Below are 10,756 nucleotides of genomic sequence, written 5' to 3' on the forward strand. Positions count from 1 at the left end.
GAGATGCGGCTCAGCACACGCGTCAAGTTTTTCGAGTCTATTGGGCTTGGAACATTGTGATGGAACTTGTATGATGGCCATCCCCATGCTCAATTGTCTCCTAACGTTTTGCAGCAACATTTGGGTTGATACTATTTGTTACACAAATTTGATGCGAGATTTTACCATTTTTGACAACTTTTGACGAGAATTGATTTTAAAAAATGGGGGGCAACAATCCCTCCAAAATACCAAATTAAGACACAAGACCTCGAGAAACACCATAGAAAAATGCATGCAGTGATTTGGCATCAAAATGCCATGCCAGTTTTTCCCTCGTCAAAATTTAGCATAACTTTGTAGCACTATTTAGCCCCCTTCCTGACAAGCTAGGATGAAGCAAGCTAGCATGACATTAGCAGGACAAGCTAGCATGACATTAGCATGACAAGCTAGCATGACATTAGCATGACAAGCTAGCATGACATTAGTATGACAAGCTAGGATTACATTTTACCAATGGATGCATTAGGGCTTCTAGTTTCATATGACAGCAGTAGCTTCGCTCTAGCTTTAAAAACGAGCCCGATAGCCTCTGAAAGACAATAATATTGTCCGTCCGTCCCTGGTGACCGCGGCGCCAATAGGCAACCGCCTGGCCTATGCCGAGAACTGGCCCTGGAAGCACTGATGCAAGGAAATAAAATTGCAATGTGAATGCACTGAGCTACAATAGTCAAAGATGAGACAAGGAAGAATATTCTTTTTTTTACATTACACAGTTACCACAGGAGAGAGAGACCTCCCCCATAGATGACAGATATCTACAGGAGAGAGAGGTGAACGTGGGGGATGGGAGACAAAAGGAGAACAGGAGATCAAGCAAGACAAGAGGAGGAAGAATTCTGCCTTTGCGTGTGTGTGTGTGTGTGTGTGTGTGTGTGTGTGTATGTGTGTGTGTGTGTGTGTGTTTGTGTGTGTGTGTGTGTGTGTGTGTGTGTGTGTGTGTGTGTGTGTGTGTGTGTGTGTGTGTGAGGCAGCTAGAAAGGGAGAGAGAGTGGGCGAGAGAGACTCAGTCAGTGCGGCAATCAGCCAAGCAGACAGGGCAAGTCACCTTTCCTGTCACTCAGCGGCCCCCTGTGAGCAGAGGACTAAATGAAACAAGGACTTAGAGGTCCTCCATGTTGTCTCCTGTTTCATCCTCTTCCACCATCAGTCGTCATCTCCTTAACACACATCACACACAGTCTCAGAGCCCTGGAGACTGGGAGGCTGCTATAGGGACCGAGGGGGTGCAGACTGCCAAGAGACCATATAGGGTTAGGGTGCACTGACCTCCATTCCAACACAATTAAAGGACTCATGTCCTCCAAGGTAAGACAGCACTTCTGCTCCTCCTTACAGCTGGTCCTGCAACCCCCCCCCCCCCCCCCCCCCCCCACACACACACACACACACGCACACACACACACACACACACACACACACACACTCACACCTCCTTTCCTCTACCCTTCCCTTCCAAAGGCCATCCCTCTGGTCCTCATTAAAACAACACAACCATTTAGGCAAGTCTACTCTTGACATATTGTAGACAAATGTTGTTGTTTGACGAAGCCCATCACTGTCCTTCCAGGACCTCTTGGAGGCAGGGACCACAGGCAGGGCATTGTTCATGTTAGCTGGTAATTGGTGGTTTTACGTTGATAAAAATGACCGGAACAAAAAACAATCTCTAGTCAATAAGCTGTGACTTGTTGTCATATTCAGCAAAGATTGTGGAAATGGTGCTTCTATACATCCCATGATAAACATATATATATATATATATATATATATATATATATATATATATATATATATATATATATATATATATATAGCTCACATATTGTGTATATATATACAACAAATATATATATATATATATATATATATATATATATATTTTTTTTTTATTATTATTATTGCACAACGATCCACAGGCTAAATGAACAAGAATTGATTACTGATGGGATGCTTTGATGTTTGTGCTTCTGGAGTGTGTATGAGAAGAAGTAGAGTTGAGAGTGCAGAGAAAGGATCTTAAACTCTACAACCTGCAGGCTGCATCATTGTAAGCAATGTTTTGATGGAAAACCCAGGGAGCAGCTCCTGGCTCTAATAATACAGTGTTTGAAATCATCTACAATCCTAGAAAGCAAACTTTTCTGCTTTAATACAGTTAGATGGTTGGTTTAATTACTGTAGCTTCATAGCTGAAGACGATACAAGCCTCATTGGATTAATAACCAATAGGGGACGAGTCGGCCTACAGGTCAGCCCTAGTGTCCGCCCCTCCTCATCATGTGTGACTCTCCAGTTAACACTGTGGTGTGGAGTCATTCAAATTCCCAGAAACAACAATCTCCACAGGACCTCAGGTGACAGAAGAACATCTCGGCCACCACCAAGAAGGCCCAGCAGAGGATGTACTTCCTGCAGCAGTTGAGGGAATTCAAACTGTCTCATCGATCACCATCTGGTTCGCTACCTCAACCTCTAAGGACAGAGGCAGAATGCAGCGGATCATCCGAGCAGCCAAGAAGATCATTGGCTGCAACCTTCCGTCTCTCCAGGACCTGTACAATGCCAGGACCAATAAGCAGGCAGGAAAGATCACTGATGACCCCTCCCGTCCTGGTCACCATCTCTTTCAAACACTTCCAATCTGCAACAAGTCCCGGTCTTATCAGGACCGAACCTCATACTGGAACAGTTTCTATCCCATGGCTGTGAGGCTCACAAACAAGCCCCCTGTCTGGCTGTCTCACACACACGCACGCATGCACGCTCGCCCGCACACACACACACACACACACACACACACACACACACACACACACACACGCACACACACACACACGCACACACACACACACACACAAACACGCACGCAAGCACGCGGTCGCTGAAAGTTACATCTCTTCCCTACACCTCACAGGCTTTAATTCACCTCAGTGATTGGAATCTCCTCCTATCTTCTAATAGTTTTTCTATAGGCTCAGTACAGCCTTTTAGCTGAGAGCATCATTGTGCATTAAGGCCAGTCTACAGTATTCCATCTTTGTGATAGCCATAGTCTATTTGAGCTTTAAAGTGTAACTTACCCCCAAAACACTTTTTTTCAGCTTTTAACCAATATGGCTTTTGGGGTGGTATGTGAAGGATTCTGGTCAAAATCTCCACATTTGAGACCAATCTGTTGTTACAATTTTACAAACCCCTATCATTTCAGCAGCATAAGTGCACTCTATGGGTTCAAACCTGCTTTTTTGTGTGCCCTCAATTATGAATGGGAGATTTGGTACATCGTGACGTCACGGTGGTATTTGCGCGTGCCCCACTCATGTGAAAAAAGTTTTTTTTTCCATGTGATTATTAGTTCACACGGCGCGAGCCCTTTAAGAGCAATGCATCATGTGGAATCACCTACTGTGGCTAATGTTAGCCGCTAGCTAGTTATGTTACATGGCAGTAAAACGCCACTGAATTACCAAATTGATATAACTTTTAACCATTTCGAATAACACAGTTTCCATAGGGATCACCAGTGTTAGTTTGTTGTTTATAACGTGGCTGGCTATACTGTATGTCTAATGTTCTCTATCCATCTATCTCTGATACACTGAAAATACCGGGAGGTGGGCCATAGCGCCTCTGTCGATGAATTGATTTGACAGTTCTGGGCACTGGCGTTAAAGTTGGCCAATCCTGGCGCGTTCCACCCCCAAATCGATTGTGTTCTGGCGCAAAGCGAGTGGGTTCCAGGCATAGGTTCCAGGACGAAACAGGCTCGAGCCAACTACGTTATCTGGAGCAGCGCAGTAAATACAATATTCCTGGAATGCGAGTTTAACTAAAGAGTTACATGTCCTCTGCATTCTACAACAAATGAAGACATTACCGTTTGTTTTATTTTGTATGTTACATACTTATTGGCCAAGTTATGTTAGTTATGGCCTAGGAATTCTCCCAGGGTAAAGGAGGGAGTATAGGCGGCCATCTTGCCTGCAGAGTTTTCAAATCAAGTAGAATACCGTTTTGCAAGAAATCTGGGGGGGTCAATCCCCCTTTTTAAAGTAGTTTTCAATTGTCCTAGTTCTAAAACATGAGCGTGTCCAACACAGACTGGCATTATAATGGTATGATCTAAAACATGAGCGTGTCCAACACAGACTGGCATTATAATGGTATGATCTAAAACATGAGCGTGTCCAACACATACTGGCATTATAATGGTATGATCTAAAACATGAGCGTGTCCAACACATACTGGCATTATAATGGTATGATCTAAAACATGAGCGTGTCCAACACATACTGGCATTATAATGGTATGATCTAAAACATGAGCATGTCCAACACAGACTGGCATTATAATGGTATGATCTAAAACATGAGCGTGTCCAACACATACTGGCATTATAATGGTATGATCTAAAACATGAGCGTGTCCAACACAGACTGGCATTATAATGGTATGATCTAAAACATGAGCGTGTCCAACACAGACTGGCATTATAATGGTATGTTCTAAAACATGAGCGTGTCCAACACAGACTGACATTATAATGGTATGATCTAAAACATGAGCATGTCCAACACAGACTGGCATTATAATGGTATGATCTAAAACATGAGCGTGTCCAACACAGACTGACATTATAATGGTATGATCTAAAACATGAGCATGTCCAACACAGACTGGCATTATAATGGTATGATCTAAAACATGAGCGTGTCCAACACAGACTGGCATTATAATGGTATGATCTAAAACATGAGCGTGTCCAACACAGACTGACATTATAATGGTATGATCTAAAACATGAGCGTGTCCAACACATACTGGCATTATAATGGTATGATCTAAAACATGAGCGTGTCCAACACAGACTGACATTATAATGGTATGATCTAAAACATGAGCGTGTCCAACACAGACTGGCATTATAATGGTATGTTCTAAAACATGAGCGTGTCCAACACAGACTGGCATTATAATGGTATGATCTAAAACATGAGCGTGTCCAACACAGACTGGCATTATAATGGTATGATCTAAAACATGAGCATGTCCAACACAGACTGGCATTATAATGGTATGATCTAAAACATGAGCATGTCCAACACAGACTGGCATTATAATGGTATGTTCTAAAACATGAGCGTGTCCAACACAGACTGGCATTATAATGGTATGATCTAAAACATGAGCGTGTCCAACACAGACTGACATTATAATGGTATGATCTAAAACATGAGCGTGTCCAACACATACTGGCATTATAATGTTATGATCTAAAACATGAGCGTGTCCAACACAGACTGGCATTATAATGGTATGTTCTAAAACATGAGCGTGTCCAACACAGACTGGCATTATAATGGTATGATCTAAAACATGAGCGTGTCCAACACAGACTGACATTATAATGGTATGATCTAAAACATGAGCATGTCCAACACAGACTGGCATTATAATGGTATGATCTAAAACATGAGCGTGTCCAACACAGACTGGCATTATAATGGTATGATCTAAAACATGAGCGTGTCCAACACAGACTGGCATTATAATGTTATGATCTAAAACATGAGCGTGTCCAACACAGACTGACATTATAATGGTATGTTCTAAAACATGAGCGTGTCCAACACAGACTGGCATTATAATGGTATGATCTAAAACATGAGCGTGTCCAACACAGACTGGCATTATAATGGTATGTTCTAAAACATGAGCGTGTCCAACACAGACTGGCATTATAATGGTATGATCTAAAACATGAGCGTGTCCAACACAGACTGGCATTATAATGGTATGATCTAAAACATGAGCGTGTCCAACACAGACTGGCATTATAATGGTATGATCTAAAACATGAGCATGTCCAACACAGACTGACATTATAATGGTATGATCTAAAACATGAGCGTGTCCAACACATACTGGCATTATAATGTTATGATCTAAAACATGAGCGTGTCCAACACAGACTGGCATTATAATGGTATGATCTAAAACATGAGCGTGTCCAACACAGACTGACATTATAATGGTATGATCTAAAACATGAGCGTGTCCAACACAGACTGGCATTATAATGGTATGATCTAAAACATGAGCGTGTCCAACACAGACTGGCATCATAATGGTATGATCTAAAACATGAGCGTGTCCAACACAGACTGGCATTATAATGGTATGTTCTAAAACATGAGCGTGTCCAACACAGACTGGGATTATAATGGTATGTTCTAAAACATGAGCGTGTCCAACACAGACTGGCATTATAATGGTATGATCTAAAACATGAGCGTGTCCAACACAGACTGACATTATAATGGTATGATCTAAAACATGACCGTGTCCAACACAGACTGGCATTATAATGGTATGATCTAAAACATGAGCGTGTCCAACACAGACTGGCATTATAATGGTATGTTCTAAAACATGAGCGTGTCCAACACAGACTGACATTATAATGGTACACTGTAACAAATTGCTGTAGTTTCTACAGTAAAATTTTACAATCAGTTGTTGTTTAATCAGTTTACATTATTTACTTGTAGTTTGCAATGCATTATGGGTTCACAAACCAACTACAATTCATTACCGGTGTATTTACAGTCAGCATAAACACATTTACAACAGGTGAGTGTTTTGATTGTATTTTCTACCATAATACAATAATTGAATGTGTTTTTTGGCGGCACATGGAAAGTATGGGTGGAGCTATATGGACAGAAACTTTCTGGAGAGACGCCATTATTATTAGTCTACCCGCCTCGTCCTAAGTTCGCCTGTGCTCCTCGGTAAGTTCAATATTTTAACCCATAACGATTTGCATTGTATTTGATAATGTGTGTGTAACCTTATTCTGCATGAAAGGTTCGCACTGTAACATTCCCTGCCGACTTGTAAACGTTACTGTGAGTGATATTTCTTTCCCAGCTTGGTCAAGGTGGACGGGTCATGCCTTCGCCAATCCATCTTGGGGAAAATATCGCTTACCGTGACATTATTAATATAAGTCAGAACTGGCAGTTCATTTAGCGTTCCTTCGAATGGATGTCATGTACAGCCACAGATCAGCAAGCAGAAACAGTAATATTTCCAACCAGTGAGAGGCAGCAATGTGCCGCAAGGCATCTATTCTGCTGCAGAGCTATTAAAAGCAGCAGAAGAAAAGCTCGGCAATAGCTCGCTAACAGATTAGCACTAGTATTTTAGCAAACTATCAGAAACAGCGCTATCTTTATGATGTGTTAATAATGTTACTAGACACACGTAACTCATAGAGCCCCGTTGTAAGGTCAGTTTATCAAAATAACGCGTATTTTGAAAATGGTTTTACTTTGTGGAGTAAGTCAGCAGCTAGCGGAGTGCAATTGCATTAAGCTGGAGTTAAAATAACTATTTTAATTCAGGGAATGTGGGGTATAGGTCTATGTTTTCATTTTTAGAGGAAACTGGACTACGGTAAATAGAAGAATATAGCCAGGATAGTATTTTAGAAGTCCGTTCTGATTCACACTCCATTTCAGAAGGTGGCGGTAATGCACCAAGTTGTTTGCCGACCGCCATAGAACATTAGTAGTAGTAGAAGAAGAAGCTAGCCAAGTGAGAGAAGTGCACGTTTAGCACTGTGGGAAATGGGAATGAGGGACATTTATTTCAGCTTCCCAGCTAGCAGATCATGGGCGGGCCGCCGGCGGCAAGCCGGAGACCAATTCGGCGGGCCACCGTCGGCAGCCGCAGCGGCTCCGCTGCGGTCGTGCTAGTCGGTGAAACAGCGGTCCGCCGGGGTGGCTCGCTGGCGGTCCGCTGGCGGCACCAGCGTACACAGCCAGCGGCCCTTGCACGGCACGCTGATGGCATGCCGCTGGTATTGCACCTCCCAGCCCCCATATACATTGTTATGCTAATGCTTGCATGCAGTGCTTCTCCACTGGCAGGGCTCCCTTCCTCTCATACTTAAATATGGTGGTAATTTCTGAGGTAGTCTACTTGGTTAAAAAAGGTTGAGAACCACTTCAATAATGCACATAATTACAATGATTTAAATGATAACATGTGAGTATTCATACAACAATAATAATTTAAAGGAGAACAGATCCGTGAACTTTTTGTTATTTTATTTATGGACATAAGAAATCAATCAAAGGATGATGATTTGACAACTGTGCATTGCAAATAGCAAAAAACTTGACAACTCTGTAGCTATATGTTGCATATTATGTAGGCTATATATTAAAAAAAAACACATCAAGCCAAAAATAATGTATAAAAAAAAACAAAGCAAAGCAAAATCTGCCTTAAATAGTGCAATAGTCAAATAAAACAGTCATAAAGATACAAATAGAAAACAGGCATAAAGTCACGCACAGCAGCACATCATAGATATTCCTTTTCCACCGTGTTCCAAAAAGTAAATTTTATATAAAATTGTGTGTTATTATAGGTGGGTAATTATCAAGGACTGTAATGATTGTAAGTCAATACTAGCAGGGGGAGTCTAGTATATAAATAAACAATAGTCTCAAGATTCAAGCTTACTTAATAGCCATAATGAACATGTTACAAATGAGGAATTTGTCTTTGTGCAGTATGCAGCGCAGCAATACAAATCAGGCAGACAGAAAGGCAATTTTCAAATTAATTTGCATTAAAGTGCAAAGTAACAGACCTTGAAAGTGACATAGTGGAGTCCATGTAAATGTCCGTGGCGTGTAATAAGTCCATAAAATGCCCAGTAAGTCCTTAAGTGATGTGTAATGGTTGTGTCCATGGCCGTGGGATAATAATGTCCATATGAAAGATGTCAAGTGTCTTCAAGTGTCTGTGGGATAAGTCCATGGGGGGCATGGGCTTGTGGAGGGTTTCGGGTCTCATTGAAGAGGCGGATAGCCAAGTCCGAGTCACGAGTGCCTCGAGTCGAGTCACGAGTCCTGGACTTGGACTCCTGGACTCGAGAACACTTGCAGGCAGAGGGGGTCACAGGTCTTTTTCTCTTTGACGGCGTTGCACGTGGTGGACAAGGCCGGCTCCTCCGAAACCCAGCTATGCAGCGGAGAGAGATGGACGAGAGGTGAACAAGAAAGATTGAGGACATGAATACTAGTCATTACAGTTTGTTGAAGTACAATTTTATATGTATTAAAACAAAAAGGGGGGCGGGGGGCACACACACACATACACATGGAGGCATTGTGACATCACTGATGCAATAATATTTAGTGAGAGCAACACACACACACACGGGCGTGCCAATAGGGCAGGCGAGGCCAAGCTATGGCTAAAGAAATAATAATTTTCCATAAGAATATTTATAAAAAATAAAATAGAAACCTTACCTTTAAAACTATCTACGAGGTCTTGAAGTTGCCACTCCGCCAATGTGTCTCTGACAAAGCTGTCCATTGGCCCAACCTGAAACAAACAAAGGGAGCTACATTAGAAAAATAAAATAGCTATTTGAATGCCTTTTATGATGCTGCTAGGAGGGATTTTTGAGCTGATACCTATAACAGACAAATATCTGCTTCTCTTGTCCGATAAGCGATAATAATTTCACATTTTTGTATTTATGCAGCTGCTGGACTCTAGCAGCTTCATATGGCTCATCTCAAGCCTGTTTGGTCCAAAATAGAGCTTGCATCAGTGTGGGGGTAAAAGGAAATAAATAATACAAACGATTTACAGACTAACAGTCACAGACTGTAACGGTCTGTAACGTTAGTTTTGATCTCATCTTACATGGCCGTGCACGCAAACAGAAGAATATGCACGCAGTAAATTAACGTGAGCAGCAACACACTAACAATGGGCTGTACTCTGTAACGTTAGTTTAATCAATTGTCTGTTTATAGCCGCGAAAGCAAACGGAATTATGTACGTTAACGTTAAACGGCCGAATAACACCGTTAAATGGTGTATTGATATATCCAGAATGAGCACAAAATAGATGTTTGCAACCGATGCCTTTTTACGTTTTACTCCAAGAAACGTGGAAGGTTTTTAACAAGATGTAGATGGCCCATGCATTTCTTCACTGGGTAGAGTGGCTAACGCTAGCCTCTGCTACTTGTAGGCCTATGTGTAACACAAAAAGCTGTCTACACAACGTCATTTAACTATTAGCCATCTAACTTGTTGTTATCTGCCTAACCAGCGAAATGGCTAATGGTAAGATCGCAGCAGAGCACAATAGGATTTACAAATATAGCGTTAAATATTCTTACCGATCTGCTTTTCAAAGAGCCCCGAAGTTTTCAGTGTTCTTTGTTGTCGTGCACGTCTTGTTTTTCTTGTGATGAAGTTGCAAGAAGGCAGCGGATGATCGCCACCAACCGGTCTGTTATTGTCCGTATATCGCTTTTATAATCAGTCCTGTGTTTTGTAGATAGGTGAAGACAAGTCATGGTTTAAAACGACTTTTTCAAAGATTGTTGCTATCAGTACTCGGCGCATGTTTGCTTCCTGAAATCCCATTCATAAAATGGCGCCAGGACACACGTAGCCTCAATGGCCTGGACGCAGACACAACGTCACACTACGGCAACGCAAAAGTGCCAAAATTCTTCACTTCCCATCGTCACTCTCAACCCCCCCCCCCCCCCTCCCTCCCAATAATCTTTATTTCAAACTGTTAACATTACACACACAAAAACAACATCAGACAAATGGATACAGATGAGACATGGGGGGGGGATATATAGACTGCAG

At 41.9% G+C, this 10,756-nt stretch overlaps 1 long non-coding RNA gene across 1 annotated transcript; it reads right to left on the bottom strand.

The window, feature by feature from the left end:
* Positions 1 to 9,020: 9,020 nt before the first annotated feature.
* LOC310771615 lies at positions 9,021 to 10,507 on the bottom strand. Its single transcript, XR_014552449.1, has 3 exons — positions 10,273 to 10,507; positions 9,385 to 9,460; positions 9,021 to 9,091 (listed from the first exon to the last, which is right to left on the bottom strand). It is a non-coding gene; the product is annotated as an uncharacterized lncRNA (long non-coding RNA).
* Positions 10,508 to 10,756: the final 249 nt, after the last annotated feature.

This window comes from Poromitra crassiceps, assembly GCF_964638095.1.
Source record: "Poromitra crassiceps genome assembly, contig: HAP1_SCAFFOLD_876, whole genome shotgun sequence".
NCBI classification, from domain to species: Eukaryota; Metazoa; Chordata; class Actinopteri; order Beryciformes; family Melamphaidae; genus Poromitra; species Poromitra crassiceps.